Source organism: Nycticebus coucang, chromosome 19, assembly GCF_027406575.1.
Source record: "Nycticebus coucang isolate mNycCou1 chromosome 19, mNycCou1.pri, whole genome shotgun sequence".
Taxonomy (NCBI): Eukaryota; Metazoa; Chordata; class Mammalia; order Primates; family Lorisidae; genus Nycticebus; species Nycticebus coucang.
Window position 1 is genome coordinate 13674545 of NC_069798.1, and position 20026 is coordinate 13694570.

Below are 20026 nucleotides of genomic sequence, written 5' to 3' on the forward strand. Positions count from 1 at the left end.
CTGAAATGGCTGTCTTGGGAGAATCCACAGGCATCTGTGCTGAGGGAGGGGAGCTCTCTGAAGTTTCTAGACAGGAAATGGGACTTCTGAAAAGAAGTCTATGCTTATTCCAGGGCATGGCTCTTGTTGAGCCCTTATTATGAGCCAGATTCACACAATCACCTGAAGAGGGGTCAAGCATCTTGCCATTAAGTCACTTAGGCAGCGGGGGACAAGGCAGGACGTGTCCCCAGGCAGCCTGGCCCTAAAATATGCTGATTTTGCCACTGGGCTATTTAATTAGTCTGAATGAAGGCAGATGAATCTTCCTAAAAAATACTACCAAGCACCCGTTTTGGATGTGGGACCAGTAAGGTCAAGTTCAAGAACAGTACGAATCTAAGAGCTTAGAATTTTACAACCAAAGTTAAAAACAACCACCACAACTCACATCACCACCAACAAAAATCCAAACTTTGGCCAGCCTAAGAAGTGACGATCCCTGTTAGAGGCCTGAAGTCACCACTGGCTCTTCCTGAGCTGGACAGGTCACTTACCTCATCAGGGTGACTTGGCTCAGGCACTCCTCCTGCCTAAGGGACAAAGATGAGTCAGCTCCTAAACCTCCTTCCTGGGAGCTAATAATTAACTGGCCCCATTTCTGCCCCATCCTGGGCCCTACATTCCACCCCACCGGGACCAGGCGGGACTGGGACACCACCACCCTTGGAGATGGAAAGGTATAGGTTTTTAATTACCAGGGGATGCACTTATCTCTGGCCGGTCCTTTCCTTCATTAATTTACACCTCCTCTTATCTTTTCCATCTATTGTACCCCTGCTAGGAGCGTCCCCCCTGCGCCTGCGCCGTCACAGCATCTGGGAGCAGGCACGCCTGTCCCCCTGCTGACCCCTCAGGAGCCTCATTTATCTCCCTGCTGGCCCTCCTCACGCCTGACCCTGTCCAGGCTCTCTTTGATCTGGCCCTTGCTCCCCTCTGCCTTCACCTAGTGTTCTCCTTTCTCCTTTTTAGGTGGAGTCCCTGCCCATTCCTGGAATTTTCCTGACTCTAGGAGACAGTGTTTTTGGGAGCTGGGCTCCTTTGTCCCACCAAAAGGACAGGAAAGCGAAAAGGGAAGTGGCCGTTTATGCAGCCAGAGGAATGGGATTTGAGAAAACAGACGGGTGGGTCTCCTGGGTCCCTAATCAAAGGAAAGGGGGCTGGAGCAGGGAGGCAGGAAATGAGGGCCCCGCGGGGCAGGCGCGCATGGGGTGACACTGTGTGTTGGGGCTGGGGTACATAACTGGGGAAGACCTGGTCGGCCCCTCCCTAACTTAGCCACGTCATGGTGGGGAGGCAGGGGCAGGAGCTTGGCATTTGGGGCAGAAGGCCGCCTGGCACCCGGCTGTCGGCCCCTCACAGGGTGACTGCAGCAGCAGCAGCAGGGTGACCTGTGAAGGAGCCCAGTGCTGATGCCAGTGCTCTGGTTAGCGCAGACGTTTTCTCATCTGGCTTTGTTCTGGCCTGAGCTTGTCCTCAGATGCTGCTGCCCACCTGCCTGTTTTCAGCCTGCTTCCACAGGTGACTATGGAAACCCACGAAGATTTCATGCCTCCCCTTTTCTCGAGGTGTCTCTTCAGTCTGGAATTTCTCCCCAAAATGCCAGCACTGGGCCGGTCCTGGGCATTCTGCCACCCACAGCAAATAGAAAAAGAAAACGTGTCCTTACTGTCGCCACCAATGTTTGCTGTGGCCTGCGGGGCTGGGGAGGCCCTGGCGGCGGGCACACCTGCTATGTGAAGGGCGGAGGCCTGGGCCCAGATGGGGGCCGAGCAGGTGTCAGGGAAGGGCCAAGTCCCAGACCCCTGGGCTGGTGCTGGGGGAAAGCCAGGCACTGCCAAGGCTTGTGAGGCAGCCCTGTACTTATATCACTGTTCTCATTTTCAGGGAAAAAGCTTAAGATTAAAAAAGAAAAAACATAAAAACTGAACTCTGGAAAGATAAATACATACACAAGTGTCACTAGCAGGGCCCCCAGAGGAGACCAGAGTGGCTGGAGAGGAAGGGGTCATGGAGTGGGTGGGAGGTGCAGCCCTATGAAAGGACTTCAGCTTTTGTTTTGCATGAGTGGGGGACATGGGAAGGTTTTCAGCAGAGGGGTGACTCAGTCTGATTTAACTTTTAAAAGAGCTACTCTGGCTGTTGTTGGAGAATAGAATGAGGGGGTCGTAGGGGTAGGGGAAGGCCATTGCCATATTGTAGGAGGGCGACAATGGTGTGGACTGGATGGTGCCCATGGAGGCAATGAGACAGGGCCAGATTCTGGGTATTTTTGAGGGGTACGGTTGACAGACTTTTCTGATAGGTGGATCAGATGTGGCCTATGAGAGAACGAGAGAGGAGCTGGAGATGACTCCAAAGGCTTTGGCCTCAACAGCTGAAAGAATGGAGTTGCCATTTGCTAAGAAGACATAGGGATACGGGTGAAATCATCCCCTTCACCCAGCCCGTGTCCCCTCCTGACTCTACAAGAATGGAAGCATGGAAGGGGAGGAAGCCGATGTTGGCACCTGGCGTCGGGCCTCCACATTGTCAATAAGCAATGTGGAAGGAATGGGGAAAAAAGTGAAAAACAAAAGGAGATCAAATATTTGCCCAAAGGTATCTGAGCAGATCCTGGGCTTCTGAGGGCCAGGCGGTCCTTACAGTTTGGGAAATGAATCGAAGAAGTGTTGGGATCAACGTGAGCCTCCCCAATTCTCATGGATTCTCACTTGGCGGGAGGTCTAGCCTCATTTTTAGAGTCGTACGACTGTTACAATAATGTCTACTCACAAGAGTGTATCACAGGGATGCTCTACGGATAAATAAGGGGCTTTAAGGTGTATGTTTTTGAACAAATTCTAGGATAGGTGCTGTACAAAGGCACAATACCATTCAAGGTGAAAAAAGAGCCTGAGCGAGCCAGCTTGACCTCAGCAGAACAAAGAAGTCAGCGAGGAAAGGACACCAATTAAAGCTCAGAGACTTGACTAGTTGGAGAGCTCCACAGGTCCTCGGCTACAGCATGCCAGGTCTTAGTTTAGAAATTTGTGGCTGATTTTGATTGTCTGGGAGACCTGGCTGCAACAGCATTTGGTACAGCAGAACGGTTAATGGCATGAGAGCTCTGAATTTGCACAGCAGAACTTCTCTTCCTGCCTCTAGCTGTGTGAACAATGGCAAGTTAATTTATCTTTCCAGAGTCTCCATGTTCTCATTCAGTAAATATGGATAAATACTCCTATATAGGGATACTATAAGGACTAAATGAAGAAATATTTGTGAAGTACTTAGCACAGTGCCAAGTATATGTTAACTGCTTAATAAATAGATTATTGGCTTGGCGCCTGTAGCTCAGCGGCTAGGGCACCAGCCATATACATCGGAACTGGAGGGTTCGAAACCAGCCCAGGCCTGCCAAACAACAACAACTACAACGAAAAAACAGCCGGGTGTTGTGGTGGGTGCCTGTATTCCCAGCTACCTGGGAGGCTGAGGCAAGAGAATCACTTAAGCCTAAGAGTTGGGGGGTGCTGTGAGCTGTGACACCACAGCACCCTACCTAGGGCGACAGCTTGAGACTTTGTCTCAAAAAAAAAAAGAAAAGAAAAAAGAGCTTACTAATATTATCATCATTATTATCAATGTCAGCAGCAAAATAGGTGAAATCAGAATTCTAAAATAAAATTTTAAATAATATAGCCTAACTTGAAGAAAAGAGATAGGAAAAAGTCATTAAAAAAAGAAGCATAACATTTTTTGAAAGCACTTACTAATCCAGTATCAGGGTAAAGAAAAATAGCTCTACATTTTAATAGCATTTGAAGGCTTATGTTGAGCAATGTTCAAGTACAATCATTATTAAATTAATAGTATCTTAAATTATCAAGAAAATGTTCAGCTCACTCTAAGAGGACAGAGAAGTCTAGATATGTATTTTAGTTAAAGCAAAGTTTCGTGTAGGCACCTGCGTGGAACAGATTGTAAACTGATAATACCAAATAAATAAAACTCTCGGTGGCACCTGTGGCTCACTGAGTAGGGCGCTGGCCCCCCATACACATAGGGTGGTGGGTTCAAACCCAGCCATGGCCAAACTGCAAAAAAAAATAGCCGGGTGTTGTGGTGGGCGCCTCTAGTCCCAGCTACTCGGGAGGCTGATGCAAGAGAATTGCCTAAGCCCAAGAGTTTAGGAGGTTGCTGTGAGCTGTGATACCACAGCACTCTACCTAGGGTGACAAAGTGAGACTCTATCTCTAGAAAAAAAAAAAAAAAGAAAGAAAAAAATTCTCATATTTGGAAACTTCTGGGGATTTTCCCCAGTGATGACCTGGAAAATGATTTACATAGGGATATGATTTTCTTTGAAAAATTGCACTTACTGTACATCATAATCTCCTTATCTATAAGCCAGTGAAGTTGTCTCATGTTTTAAATATGTCAGGTATAGAACCTTCAAAAGTTTACACATCCGTGGCAGGCTTCCAACTAGATGAATAGAATTAGGGGACATGTGTGGTGTATCAACTTCTCAGGGTGTGAGTCTGAGAAAGAACTGGTGAGAGGCAGTGGGTTTTCAAGGATCTTAACATACCCCTTGTCACATGACATTAATTTCTGGAAAATATATTTCCAGACCAAAAGTTAAGAAAGAAAGTATGAAGCTCAGCACCTATATAGCTCAGTGGCTAGGGCCCCAGCCACATACACCTGAGCTGGCAGGTTCGAATCCGACCTGGGCCTGCCAAACAATAATAACAACAAGAACCAAAAAATAGCCAGGTGTTGTGGCGGGCACCTGTAGTCCCAGCTACTTGGGAGGCTGAGGCAAGAGACTCTCTTAAACCCAGGAGGTGGAGGTTGCTGTAAGCTGCAAGGCCACGGCACTCTACCTAGGGTGACAAAGTGAGAATCTGTCTCAAAAAAAAGAAGTGTGAGAAAATCAAATGGCTTTAGGGAACAATGGAAGAGAATCTTTACTAGAGCTACCTTGGACTGCCAGGACTCTCCTTCTCCTGCTTCTGACCAAATCTTGGGCTTCTGAAGGCCAAACGGCCCCTGCAGTTTGGGACTTTGGACCTGTTACTTGCTCTTAGCCTATGCCAGTGACTCCCTTCTGGTCCCTGGGTAGGTTCCTTGTTGGACTCTGTCACCAAAATAATCCCAAGCTGGTTCTTCAGTGGGGATAGGTCTTACTACTCTTCAAAGTCCCCAGTACAGGGTTTGACCAGAGTAGGCACCAGTAAATGTTTGTTGAATGGGATTGAATTAGCCCTGGTGAGAATTAGCAGCTCTCTTCCTTCCTGAGCCACCTGGATCAACACCTTCTGGGGTGGCTCAGCCCAGACAAGCAGGCTGGGCCTGCAGATGGCCTTGCCTCCGTCCCTGTGTGTGAGGCTGGCAGCCTCCGTCCCTACATGGCTGTGGGCCTGCTCTGGTGAGCGTCCAGCCAGGCTCTGCCTGAAGGCCGTGTGTCCACTGAGCACACATGGATTGCCCTGAAGCAGCATTTTCTCAAGGTTTGGCTGTGCTAATTATTCCCTCCCCTCCTGCTGTTAAAACCTTGGACTAGAAAATGAAATCAAGGGAGGGGGTGTGGAACGGCAGAGGGGAAGGAAAGGAGTTAATAAGCAGAACAAGGTCACCCATCTGTTGCTGCTTTCCACACGCCCTTATCTGCGATGCTACCAGCCCCAAGGTCCCCGTTTTCATTAAAATAGTTGAAACTCCCAGAATGATAAAATTAACCAAATTCTGGCCTTCTGTCTTAGACATAACAGATTTGCCTCAGTGCTGAGGCCGTCCTGATGAGATGAGCTCTCCTCCTTGCGGCCCTGAACTGGAGGCAGAAATCCAGCTGCTGCGGGAGAGGCCACTGGAGCAGGGGGGTCCCAGCTCTCCCACCTGGGCAGGCAGACAGTGCGTGCCTGCAAGGTCTGTTTCCTGGGCAGGCGAGAGACAGACCTGCCAACTCTGGCTCTCTGACACTTCAGTGACAATGCCTGGTTATTCCACACCTCAGCAGGGGAGTGGGCATGAACTGTCCAGGCTCCCCAAAGCCAGAAAGCCAGAATTCCTCAAAGGACTTGCCACCTCTGTGCTGTGCCACAGTTTGGTCTGTGTACAGGCAGGAGACGTGGAGAAAAGCGTGGGCAACCCTGCCTGTGACAGAGGTGCTGGGCTGGAAGGGAAAGGGCATGTTACCCCTGGGTCAAGTAGAATCCAGAAGTTGTATGACCCTGAGCAAGTTGTTAAGTCTCAGTTTCTTCAACTGTGAAATAGGAATAGTAACCCCTGTGTCACAGGGCTAAAGGAAATAGCATCGTGGGTTCTAGCACCTGCTTGGCACATAGTGGGTGTTCAACTATTTGTTGTTCAATAATTGTTTGTTCAATTATTCCTAAACAGGTCCACTATGTAAATCTTTTTTTTTTTTGCCAGGGCTGGGTTTGAACCCGCCACCTCTGGCATATGGGATCGGCGCCCTATTCCTTGAGCCACAGGCGCCACCCCACTATGTAAATCTTAGTGAGGCTCGGTGCCTGTGGTTCAAACGGCTAAGGTGCCAGCCACATACACCTGAGCTGCTGGGTTTGAATTCAGACCAGGCCCGCCAAACAACAGTGATGGCTACAACCAAAAAATAGCTGGGCGTTGTGGCAGGCACCTGTAGTCCCAGCCTCTTGGGAGGCTGAGGCAGGAGAGTTGCTTGAGCCCAGGAGTTGGAGGTTGCTGTGAGCTCTGATGGCACAGCACTCTAGCTTGAGGCTCTGTCTCAAAAAAAAAAAAAAAATCTTAATGCAAACACCAAGACCACAGTGAAGAAAAAAAAATAAAAAGTAAAAGCGGGGGAAAAGGATAAGATACAAATTCCTTGAGGATATTTATAAAAACACAAATGGAAGCATCATAAATGCACTTTCCATTTTTCTATATAGTGATATTTCTTAGAGATCATTTTAAATCAGTATCTAGAGATCTGCCTCATTGTTTAAAAAAATGACTCTACACAATAGTCTATTATGTGGGCATTTTAGACCTTACCTCCCTTCCCCCACTTTTTTTTGCACACTGTAGCCCAAGCTAAGTGCCCTGGTGTCTGCCTAGGTCACCGCAATCTAAAACTCCTGGGCTCAAGCAATCCTCCTGCTTCAGCCTCCCTAGTAGCTGGGATTACAGGTGCCGACCATAGCGCCCAGGTAATTTTTCTATTTTTAGTAGAGACAGGGTTTCCACTCTTGCTCAGGCTAGTATTGAACTCCTGAGCTCAAGGGATCCTCCTGCCTCAGCCTTCCAGAGTGCCAAGATTAAGGTGTGAGCCACCATGTCCAGTGGTGGGCCCCTATTGACAAGTGCAAATAATCTTTGGCTATGCTCAACACTGTCATCGTGAAGATCCTTGTACATACTTCATGGAACACCTATGTCAGTATACCTGAGGCCCTACACCCTCCAACACCTTGATCAGCACCTTTGTGAAAATATAGAAGACCCATCTTTCTTTTCTTTTCCCTTCCTTCCTCCCTCCCTCCCTTCCTCCCTCCCTCCCTCCCTCTCTCTCTATTTCTTTCTTTTCTCACTGTGTTGCCCTCAGTAGAGTGCCGTGGCATCCTAGCTCACAGCAACCTCAAACTCTTGGGCTTAAGCCATTCTCTTGCCTCAGCCTCCCAAGTAGCTGGGACTACAGGTGCCTGCCACAATGCCCGGCTATTTTTTTTGTTGTTGTAGTTGCCATTGTTGTTTGGCAAGGCTGGGCTGGGTTTGAGGCCACCAGCCCTAGTGTATGTGGCTGGAGCCCTAGCCACTGAGCTATAGGTGGTGAGCCAGAAAATCCATTTTTCAATTTTGTTGGAAGAGAAAACGAGTCCAATTGGTGGGCAAAATTCCGAAATTCCGTGCCCGTCTCCTTTAGACTATCACTTACATCGTCTCCCTCATGTATGCATTAACTGTACTTATCATGTACATATCAAGTGCCTGTTACGCGCAGGATGCTGTTGCAGACGCTTGGAATCCATCCAGCAGCAAAGATGGTTGCTTTGTGGAGGTGATAGACTAGCAGGGGAGCACAGATAACAAACAATGATCTTAGTAAATGAGTTAGAAAGAGAGAAGGGTTGTGGGAAATGGGAAAAGCGACAGCAGAGTGTGGGGAATCTGGAGTCCTGGGCAGGGGACTAACCTGAAGCTCTTCTGTGACGCGGAGTGTGGTACTTGAGGGCAAGGACACGTCTTGGCTGCATTGAACAGAATTTGCAGGAAGTAAACGTTCTCTGCCTGGCTGGGTTTTCAGACCCTCACTGTCTTGGCACCCTCCTCTGAGAAACTCAGGTATGCTAACGATCTACTTCAAATGTGTCTCCTGCAGAGCAGGACCAGGCTGTCTGTGTGATGATGATGTCACGTGATTGTGACATAGTGAGTTTAAGTTGTCAGAAGCCCCTGGGGTAGTTGGGTTGCTTGTTTTTCAGACATTAGGCCAAATTATTCTTATTCTGTTCTACTTAAGCTTTTATTTTCAACCTTAACGTGGGGCGTTTGTGAGTCTTTTCCCCTACTCATTTCCTTTTCAAGTTTCATTCTGTGTTTCTACTCTGCTGAGATGCTGAATCATGATTCTGAGTCAGCATAGCTGTCGGATCCTGGAATACTTTCTTTTTTTGGCCAAACTGAAGAGTCTGGACTTTATTCTGGGGCAATGGAGAGCCATTAAAGAGCTTGACCAGGGTAGTAACAGGAACAGGTATTTGCTTTCTAGACACATCACCCAAGGATCAGGGGCAAGAATCAATTAGAGGAATGTACCAGGTAACAAAACCAGGTTCTTACTGAGAGGAGAGTTGGGGTGGGCCTCAGCGAGGGCAGCAGGGAGTGGAGTGAAAAGGATGGTAAGAGGCTTTATGGGGAAGGAAAGGCGAGTGGGGTTGCTGAGGATGCCCCTCAGGGCTGACTAAACGAAGGCTTTGACCAAAGTAAATAATATGGGAGGAAGCACAGTAGAGGAAGAGGTTGGTAAGCCCGACTTTGGGCATGAGGATGGTGAGCAGCCTGGCTGAGAACCAGATGAAGCTGTGTCCTGGGGCCTGGGAGACAGGTCTCGCCTGGGGACCGGCTCTGCTTGCTGGGGAAAGGGGAAGATAACATGCCAGAAAGAACATCCCAAGAGCTGCCACGTGGAAGAGGACCGTGGATGTGCCCCGTGTTACTCCTGAGGCCAAAACTAGGACGGAGAGTGGAAGCTGTAGGGACGTGGCTCTCAGGACAATAACAGAGGAACTTGCCAGTAGTATCGTTACAGTCCTGTCACAGGCAGCAGCTGACAGCAACTTGGTACTACATGGGAGGGATCATCTACGGAATGGCCAGAGATGGCAAGATCTGTCTCTGCCCACAAGGAACTCATAATTGTGTAGGGAATTTTAGGAGAGAAATGACCACTGATCAGACTCCACCAGGAGCTCAGAAAAAGGAAGGAAAATACAGTGACTTTATCTGGATGGGGAAGAAGAGGGCGATCCCCTAGCCCTCTGAGCCTGGAAGAACATGGACCAGCCCGATCAGGGCAAGTGACACTCTGCTCGTATCTCTCTAAAGGTTCTCATCTCACTCTAAGTAAAAACCAAAGCCTTTCTGTGGCCTGCCAGACCCACAGGGTCTCCCCTGCTCTGATCTCATCTCTTATCACTGTCCCCTGGCCCATGCTGTGCCCACTAAACACATTCTTCCTAGATGTCCTTGGCAGGCCAAGCACCCTCTGCCTCAGGGCCTTTGCACTTGTTTCTGGGCCCGAGTGTTATTCCCAAGATCTGCACATCTTTCTCCGTACATTGTCTGCATTTCTGCTCAGATATGGCCGCCTCACGGGGACCCTGACTACCCTGCATAAAACAGCAACTCCACCTCCTCTGTTTAATTGATCTTCTCAACACCTATCACACCCTGACATAGTTACTATAATATTTATGAGGTTATTGTCTGTCTTAACTAGGATGTGAGTTTCACCAGGGCAAGGACCTGGATACAGTATTTGTCGAATGAATAAATAACCGAAAGAACAAATGAATAAAATGAACTCATGCTCCACACGTAGGAGTCAGAGAAAATGAAACTGCGTAAGTACAGGTGTCTAACTCTGAGAATGCCAGGTCTGGAATAGAAGTTTGAATTAATACAGTTCAAATATGGAATCTCTGTCTTTTTTCCTAGGGAGGAAAAAATAAAAATTTTGGTTTAGGATGAGAAATCTAGCAAGAAAAAGAGAGCAGCTCTCCATGGGGAACTGGAGTAGGCTCCCATTGATCTGGAATAGCCAGCATGTTCACCGTTCTAGTTCTCCGGACCATTTTCTTACAATCAGCAGCCTAGACAGCTGCATTTTCTAAGACTCTGCCGGGCTTCAAACCTGCTATTCTGTGGGATGCTCTAGACACGAAGGAGTGGTTTAAACCTTCACAAACAGCGGACACAGCACACGAGCCCACCCCAGAGAGTCCAGACAGCTATGGACCTTTATTATTGCTTGTTAAATGAATGAACCAATGAATGAACTTGTGATTTTGTTGTGGAGACAAAGCAAACTGTGCTATCACAAAAGGACGTTCTTAACTCACAAAGCAACAATGGAGTATAAATTAGTATTGTAGGTCAGAGGAAGAACAGTAAACTTTAAACTTGTACCTTCAAGGGCAGCAGTGGTTAAGAGCATAAAATCTGAAGACGAGCTGGATTTAATTGTGGCTCTACAGTGTTAGCTGTGTGACTTAAGCCTTTTCACCGCTCTTCCTCAGTGTTACTCATGGTACTTCTCTCACAGTGTTCTCATAAAGATTAAAGGAGTGTAGTTGGAGCATTTAACCAGTGCCTAACATCTAATCATTGCTGCCCGAGTGTCCACTACTTTTACAACTAGACTTGGGTGGGTTTGAATCCTGGCTTCAGAGTTTCTACTTAGATAATTTTTCTGCCCTCTGTGTTTCAGTTTTTTTCTTCTGTTAAACGGTAATAAGCCTACTTTGCAGCACTGATGTAGAATTTAATTAAAATTCCTTGCTTCAGTGCATGGCATATACTGGGCTGGATAAATGTGTCTTGAACGAATGACCTGTTTGAATCAGTCCCTACAGTGACTTTGGAGAGAGTGAGCCTTCAAGCGATGTAGGCAATGAAGGGATTGAAGTGTTCCATGAGAGTAAAAGCTCTAAGTGAGATTTTGAAGGAAGAATAGATTACAGGTCAGCTGAAAGAGAAGGGCATTCCAGGTAGATGAAATAGCATGTGGAAAATCTTCAAGAAAAGGGCATCTGCTTGCTCAAAGGAGAAGGAAAACTAGAGTGAATGAGATGGGAAAACTGGTTTTTCTAATACTTTGAGGGTCAAAAATTCTCCTTAGTACTTAGAGTCCCTAAGTTAATATTCCTGGGGCTGTGATTTGTCTCCTATCCGAGCCAATTAGATCATAAAATGAACCTGTCATCAGCATATGAGGTTTTGGGAAGATGGCCCTCTCAGATGGTTAGGGGCTCCACGAGCAAGGTGATAGTTGTGGGGGGTGGGGGGGAAGATGGTTAGGGTAATTCCCTATCACTTCCTAAAGTCAACTGAAAGTTTTCAGCAATACTTTGTGGGGTAAGGAAAACCATCTTAAAACTGAGGAAAACTTCCTGTGATTCTGGGAATATGTTTTTCATATAGGTCAAAATTCCATGAAAAATAGCAGATACAGGACAGGCAATGAGACCTTTCCCACAGCAATGATATTTCTGGAGGAGTCTGGAACACCGTTAAAAAATTCCCCAAAGTCTTTCAATGCTAACATCAGCACTTTGCAGGGAAGTTCGGACCAGATGTTGCCAGCTCTGGAGAATGCCCGTGGAAGGTGGTGGAAACTCTATCAGACACGGAAGACCCCGTCTTGAAACTGAATTGAACAGGTTCACCCCCACCCCTAACGCACCCAGGATTCTTCACTTCACCTCCAGGATGCTGCTGGGGGAATGGAAAGTACTAGACTAGGTCTCCCTTTCTTTATTCCTGCCGTCTCTTACCTGTGGGAGTCCCACCCTTTGAGAATTGAGGAACACGTGGGCTCCCACTGGCGGGCGGATCTCACGCACACACGTGCACACTTTGCCCCCAGTGCATTCAGGTCACGGGCCAGGGACCCATCCCTTGGCCTCTGTTAAAAACCTACAGAGACAGCAATTTCCCCTGTCTTATATTGTTGTTTACGTCTTTGTCCACATCATGGTTTGCAAATTTTTTGACACTGAGCACCAGGTTTTAAATTATCTTCGTGTTCTCCCTAGCTCTGACATGGTTTCTGGCATATTCTACAAGCTTATTAAATCCCCGCCTTAACAAGGACCCCTGCTTTCTTTTTAACATAATGAAACTGGGCCTTTTTCCCCACATGAAATTAGTACACCTCAAAGGGAGAAAAATACAGGTCTTCGGTGGAAAATGTATCCCTCTAGTAGGGACACGCACAACAAAAAACACTTTTGCTGCTGCTGCTGCCCCAGACACAGATGAGGAAACACAGCACAAGGCGGAGCTATACAAGGTGATCTTCAGGGTTTTTTTTTTTTTTTTTGCCCCAACCCTGATCTGTGGCACTTGAACAATCCTGGTTTCCGGAGAACAGACTACTGTAATGATAATCCAGGAAGTAAATTGCCCTTTGAAAAGCAAGGAAGAAACCAATCCACTAAGTATTTATTTATATTTAATGCTCCAGGGCTTCTGTTTCCAGCTTTGAAGAATTCCTGGCAAATGCTTTTTGAAGTCATTAATCCTAGGGGCAAATCTGTCTTGCAGGCTGCTCCTGGGCCCTGGAGCTGTGGGCTTTCCAGAAGGACTGGACTGGGGAGGAACAAGGAGGTGGCGATCAGAACGCGAGGAGCTGCTCTATTTCGAATCTTTGGTCAAAAAAAAATTCACCTGAATGATTTTATCAGAGGGGAGTGACCTGCCCACCTCCCTCTACCCTGAAGCTAGGCATGGACTCCCCAGACTCTTAGCTTCTGTCTTCCTCCAGCTGATTGGTGTTAAGTGACATCAGCTCTGGGGCACCCCAAGGTGACTGGCTCCAAAACACCAATTTTTTTTTGTAATGTGCAAGTAATTTTTTGTTCATGGTAGAAAAATTAGAAACTGAAAATAAATAAAAAGAAAAGAAATCCTACATGATTCTCTCTCTCAGATATAATCATGCTACCCACATTTTATTTACACACTTGCATACACATGCATCAATGAAAAAGTGCTATTCTAGGCATATTATTTTATTTTATTTTATTTTATTTTTTTTTTAAAGATGCTGTTTCTTTTCTTTTCTTTTTTTTTTTTTTTTGTGTGTGTGGTTTTTGGCCGGGGCTGGGTTTGAACCCACCACCTACGGCATATGGGACCAGCGCCCTACTCCTCGAGCCACAGGCGCCGCCCTTAGGCATATTATTTTAATAGACTGTTTTCTTCACTTTAGTAATATTTTATTATGTATCAGCAAATACATACAAAGGGCATTATTTTAAAGGCTGTATACGGTATTTCATTATATGATTGTCCTAAAATGTATTTAACAAATTGCCCTATTTGGTGATTTTTTTCTTTTTTTGTGGTTTTTGGCCGGGGTTGGGTTTGAACCCGCCACCTCCGGCATATGGGACAGGCGCCCTATTTCTTGAGCCACAGGCGCCACCCACCTATTTGGTGATTTAATGGCTGTATGGATTTGCTCGAGTGGTCCCTTTTTTGTGTGTTTTTATTTAGTCATCCAAATAGGTATGTAGTGGTATCTCTCTGTGGTCTCACTGAGATTTTTATTTGCATTTCACTAACGACTACTGATGTCTAACATCTTTATTTATTTGTCTGTTAATTTGTTTATTGTGTATTTATTTATTTATTGAGACAGAGTCTCACTTGGTCACCTTTGGTAGGGTAGAGTGCTGTGGAGTCTTAGCTCACAGTAACCTTAAACTCTTGGGCTCAAGCAATTCTCTTGCCTCAGCCTCCCAAGTAGCTGGGACTACAGGTGCCCGCCACAACGTCCGGCTATTTTTAGAGACAAGGGGGTCTCACTCTTGCTCAGGCTGGTCTTGAACTCATGAGCTCAGGTAATCCACCCGCCTTGGCCTCCCACGTGCTGGGATTACAGGCGTGAGCCATTGTGCCCGCTCTCTAACATCTTTTTATGTGCTCATTTGCCACTGTGCATTTTTCTTTGATGAAGTATCTATTCAAATATTCCTCTATTTTTAATTGGGTTGTTTCTTTCCTTTTTGTTGAGTTGTAAAAGTTCTTTATATATTTTGGATAACAGTCCTTTATCAGCTAAAAATTTTGCAAATGTTCTATCTTATTCTGTCTTGTCTTTTTATATTCTTTTTTTTTTTTTTTTTGGTTTTTGGCCAGGGCTAGGTTTGAACCCGCCACCTCTTGCATATGGGACCGGCGCCCTACTCCTTGAGCCACAGGCGCTGCCCAACTTTTTATATTTTCAACTGCAGCTTTGAAAGGCCAGATGTTTTAAATTTATAAACTTTTAGAAATGGTTTGTGCTTTTGTGTTCCACCTAAGTTTTTGCCAAACTGAAGATCACAAAGATTTTCTCCTACGTTTCCTTTTAGAAGTTTTGTAGTTTTAGGTTTGAAGGTTAGGTTTGTGATCCTTTTTAAGTCAATTTTTTTTTTTTTTTTTAGAGACAGAGTCTCACTTTGTCACCCTTGGTAGAGAGCTGTGGCGTCACAGCTCACAGTAACCTCCAAATTCTGGGCCTAGGCGATTCTCTTGCCTCCCAAGTAGCTGGGACTACAGGCACCCATCACAACACCCTGCTATTTTTTTTGTTGCAATTTGGCCGGGGCCGGGTTTGAACCTGCCACCCTTGGTATGTGGGGCCGGTACCCTACCCACTCAGCCAGAGGTGCTGCCCCTTTTCAAGTCAATTTTTATATTTGGTGCAAAATGTGGGTCAAGATTCGTTAAAATTGTTTTATATGGTTAGTCAATTGTTCAGCACTATTAGTTGAACCATAATGATATTGTAAAACTCCTATTATGCAATAAGTCGGTAAGGGTCTGGGAGGGGATGAGGTCCAGAGGTGGCTGCCCAGAGGCTCTCGCTCCATAGACGTTGTTCTAAGAGCCCCATGCCTCTTGCTAATGGTACCCAGTGAAGGCCACTGAGAGAAAGGACACCACCACTTGTCTTTCAGGGACTCATGGTTTGGCTCATTAAAGATGGCATCTGAGAGTCAGTGACGTCAGGAGTCAGGGAGTGGGAGCCACTTTGGCCTCCTCATTGACAAGTTATCTCAGTCCCATTTGGGGACCTGGGAGTAAGCATTTGCAGACTTTTTTTGTGAAAGATACGGTTGAAGGTTTTCACGGGGCAGGTATAAGCATTCACCAGCACCCACTAGGGCCATTGTCATACCTCACAAGACGGTGCTCCCTAGAGGAATACTCAAATCTGCTCCTCGACTTTTCAGATGAGGACACGGAGGCAGAGGAAGGCTGAGATGCCTGCCCAAGGGTGTGCAGTAAGTTAGTCTCCTGCTCCCAGTTTTGTTTCCTGTGGGCTGGAATATCCACCTGCCTCCCTGGTCTTCCATGGTTATGACTCTCTGCTCTTCAAATTCATTACGTCTAAATTGTAATTCATTCTTCTTTCTGCTCGATACCCACCCCCCAAATCGCTGTTTGTCTTGGATTTCCTCTCCACTAATATTTCACATACACCCCAGCCACCCAAACCAGGAACCCGGGGAGCATCTCAACATCCCCTCTCCTGCACCTGCCAGGTCAGATCGTCCCCTAAAGTGTCAACTGAGTCCACCTTCCAAATACCTCTTTCTGTCCTCTCCTGGTACTCCCTCGGTTCATAAAGTTCACATCTCTTTCCTGGACATTTGAAATGTCTTCCCAGGTGGTCTGCCATTTCCCAAATCTTCTTTTACTAAGCCTTTGCCTGCATAGCTGCCAAAGCAATCTTTCCAGAATACAGCCCCTATAATGTCACTCCTCAGCTTAAAACTCTTCAGTGGCTCCACGTTGCCTTCCAGATAAAGACCAGACTCTGCAGCTTGGCACTGGGTCCCTGCATTGGCTTGGTCCCATGCACCTTTGCCCTTTGCACTTTAGCAATAAAGAGCTCTTATTAGATGTCTGGCCTTTTCTCCCATATGCAGCAGCGTCGCTGTAACAATTTGTTTACACACCTGTCTTCCTCAGTGGACTGGGAAGCACTTGAGGGCAGGGACTGTGTTTTACTTGTCGTGGCCTATCACAGGGCGGTTTGTTGACTACCTGCCATCACGTGTCAGATTTCTAGCCTACATTAAAATGTCATGTTGTCCCATAGCAGAGTCTCTTAACAGTTTTATTTTATTTTTAACCTTTATTTTAGAGATAATTCTGTCACCTATGCTGGAGTGCGGTGGCGTCATCATAGCTAGGACTATGCAGGTGCACACCATCACACCTGGCTAACCTGCTCTGTCTCTGAAAGACAGGCTGGTCTTTGTTGTTCAGGCTAGTCTCTAACTCCTGGCCTCAAGTGATACTGTCCTGCCTTGGCCTCCCTAAGTGCTGGGATTCCAGGCATGAACCACCACACCTAGCCTCTTAATAATTTTAAAGTGAAGATTAGGAGTGTCACATTTTAGAATAGTACTGAATGCTGACCACTTCCCAAAGTGATGAGTGACTGCAGATTAAAATGCTGAGATCTGAAAATGCTCACTCAAAAATAATCCTGTTTCAGCTCAATTGTCCATTTTGCTCTTGGAATATGTGGTAGGTCAAGTGACAAGGCTTTCGGGGGTCTTTGAGGCTGCTGTGGGGGATGATAAAGAGACTGGTGGTGAGAAAAGACATCTAAAACACAATTGTTGGTTTTGCCACCATCTCCCTGACCCATCCCGGCAGCTTCACCTATGGGCCCCTGGTCAGTTAATGGTGTCACAGGATGGCCAGCCTCCTCCTGGCCTTCCCCCTCACACCCTAAGTGCTAGCCTCAGAAACTTCCCTGAGTTTCTGAGCATGCCATGGACACCATCTTACCCCACTGCTTTTGTACCTGCCTGTAATGTGTTTCCATCGAACCTCGACTCGGCGGGGTTCTGCCCGCATCTTTGTTTGGTGTGTTCACGTGCATGTACGTGTCCCAGTGTTTTCCTCCTCCATCATCCTGTTCCAGTGTCTCCTCATCTGTGGGATTCTCCACCCCCTCCAGGAAGAATCATCATGATTATTTGTGTTTATGTTTCCTTGTGTGGACTGTGGGTAACATTTGGTTCTCCTTCTTTTTTGTTCTTCATATGATCATCTCAAAAGTTTTATTAAAAGCAGTTGACAAAATTAAACACATTTTCATGATTAAAAATTTGAAATGATATACATTCTAAAGTATGGATCTCAGCATAATAAGGTCATGTCAATAAGCCCTGAGAGACCATTATATTCAATAACAATTACAGAATTTCCTCTACGATCAGGAACAAAACAAGGAAACCTAATCTGACCACGTTATTTAACATAGAACTAAAAGATTGAGCCCAAGCAATTAGGTAAGAATAAAAGGCATTCAAATCAGAAACGGAGAAGTAAAATTCTGTTTGCCCATGAGGTACTCTTAAATATAAAAAACCCTATAGGTTATAGCAATTAAAAAAAAAGTTACAATAAGCCCACCCAGGAAGGTTGTAGATATCAACATGGAAAAGTCGTTTATGTTTCTACACCCTGACAACTTTTTTAAAATTTCAGATTAATATGAGGGTACAAATGATTAGGTTACAATGTTTGCATTTGTTAGGTAAGGTCGCTGTGTAGTTGTGGCCCTCACCTAGGTGTGCCATTCTCCATTACACTGTGTCAACTAGGTGAGAACACTCTAATCTCCCTTCCCCCACTTCTCCCTCCCCCTCTCCCCCGAACTGAGTTAAACTGAGCTTTACCTGTGGGTGTTTCTCTTCTGTGGGTTGGGTGTGTATTAGTTCTCTCCAAGGGTGTGTATTAGTTTTTGTCTCATGAGAATTTCGTGTCATCCTTGCGCAGGGGCCATGCTAATCTTCTCTGAATTGGTCCAATTTTAGTAGATGTGCTGCTGAAGCCAGTGCTATTTTGTTCCTCTTGACAGGTGCCCCCCACCCTCGCTCAGCGTAGGGCACAGCATATGCCTTAATCACTACACAAATGTTAGTGTTAAAGGCACTGTTGGTTCAGCCGGCCACTTCCAGGCTGGTGTCTGCTCCTCGTATTCCTCCCATCTAGTGTGAGGGCTTTACGCACAGAAAGCCATTCCTGTCCCAGGCTAGGAAAAGTCTCATTCCTCCTTGCTTGTCATCAAAACCCCCACCTTCCTTCCTGAGCAGGAAGGTTGTTTCTTCTTCCCCTTTTCTTCTTTAGGATACCCTTGTCCATTTTTCTATTCAGATTTCCCCTGCATAAAAATCTAGGGTGGTCTTTTGGAGAATCATTGAAACTTTCCAAGCTAAGCCTCCCAGTGGTGTAAGCCGTCATTGGGTTGGAAAAAACATCTGCGGTAAAATGAGGTTTAGTCGAGAAGCAGGAGAAAAGAAGATACTGAAGCCACAAGCAGAGAGCCCTGGGCAGTGCTGGCCACTCACAGGACACCTGGCCATCCCATCTCTCAGGACAATCACTGCACCTTCCCTTTGTCCCTTTGCCACTGTCCCCTACATCTTACCTGTCATCCATTCTGAGTTTTGCTTTTTTTTTTGAGACAGAGTCTTACTCTGTTGCCCTGCGTAGAGTGCTATGGCGTGATCGTAGCCCACACCAACCTCAATCTCTTGGGCTCAAGAGATCCTCTTGTTTTAGCCTCCCAAGTAGCTGGAACTACAGGCACCTACCACAACACCTGGCTAACTTTTCTGTTTTTAGTAGGGATGGAGTCTTGCTCTTGCTCAGGATGGTCTTAAACTCCTGAGCTCAAGGAATCCTCCCACCTCAGCCTCCCAGGGTGCTAGGATTACAGACATGAGCCACCACACCTGGCCTGATTTTTGTTTCTTTGTGCATATTGTAAGGGTACATGTCAAATCTATTAAGAGTAGTGTATAAATGTCTCACAATAATTAAGTGAGGTGAAGGCTATGTTAACTAGTTTGATGTAAGCATTCCAAATTATACATATAATCAGCACATTGTACCCCATAAATGCATTAATGCACACAGTTATGATTTAATAAAACAATTAAGAGGGAAAAAATATCTCTAACACCCACCCTTTCTTTTCCACTGTTCATCACTTTCCCTCCTGGAGGCTGATCGCTTTCCTCTGCAATCAGTTCAGCAATGGCCCTGCGTGGGCCAGTCTTCCCAACATGCCTCTTTAATGATGCCCCTCCTGGGCTAGGGAAACGTGAGCAACTTCAAGACCCTTCGGGGAATGTTTCCTTCTGACTTGGGGGTACTTGTTTCCACCCTAAAAGAAAGCCTTTGATGCAGTTTATGGAACCTCCTCTAGCCATGGGTGGCCTGTTCCTGACCCTGCACACTCCCCACGGGCAGAGATCATCTTTTCTCCTCTTCACTTCCTCTGCATCCTACCACCCATGGAAGGAGTTACACCGGTAGGCGCTGAGGTCCCTTTCTTTGCTTGCATATTGAAAGTGGCTGCCATTGCTGAGACCATCACCATCGTCTGGTGGGTTAAAACACAACCAAACGCCTTTGCAGAATTCACAGAGCAGTGTGATCTGTCACATACATTGGAAAGAGCAAAATAGGACAAAGCTAAAGCGAATTTCTAAGTGCAGAGATAGTTCAGCACCAGGCTGTTTTCAAATGACCCGGGGGATTTAGCTTTGTCCTCCCAGTTTGCTGCTCCTGCGGGGTGGGGGGTGGAGTGGGGAGGGTTGGGGGAGGTCTTCGGGTCTCTCAGATTGTAGGGGTTGGGGGGTGAAGTCTTTGAGTCTCTCACAGGGTGTTAACTCAGAGCTGGACTCCTGGGGGGTGGGGAGTGATGTTCACT

General features: G+C 46.4%; 1 long non-coding RNA gene and 1 other non-coding gene across 3 annotated transcripts; one reads left to right on the forward strand and one right to left on the reverse strand.

Moving 5' to 3' along the window:
* Window positions 1–650: 650 nt before the first annotated feature.
* LOC128571979 (uncharacterized) lies at window positions 651–13222 on the forward strand. 2 transcript variants are annotated; one of them, XR_008376008.1, is made up of 4 exons: window positions 658–719; window positions 1012–1163; window positions 11850–12583; window positions 12838–13222. It is a non-coding gene; the product is annotated as an uncharacterized LOC128571979 (long non-coding RNA). The 2 variants fall into 2 exon arrangements; XR_008376009.1 differs by lacking the exon at window positions 1012–1163 and having other exon boundaries at window positions 651–719.
* A 4816-nt stretch (window positions 13223–18038) lies between these two features.
* Window positions 18039–18146, reverse strand: LOC128572166 (U6 spliceosomal RNA). The gene has a single exon (XR_008376078.1). It is a non-coding gene; the product is annotated as a U6 spliceosomal RNA (small nuclear RNA).
* Window positions 18147–20026: the final 1880 nt, after the last annotated feature.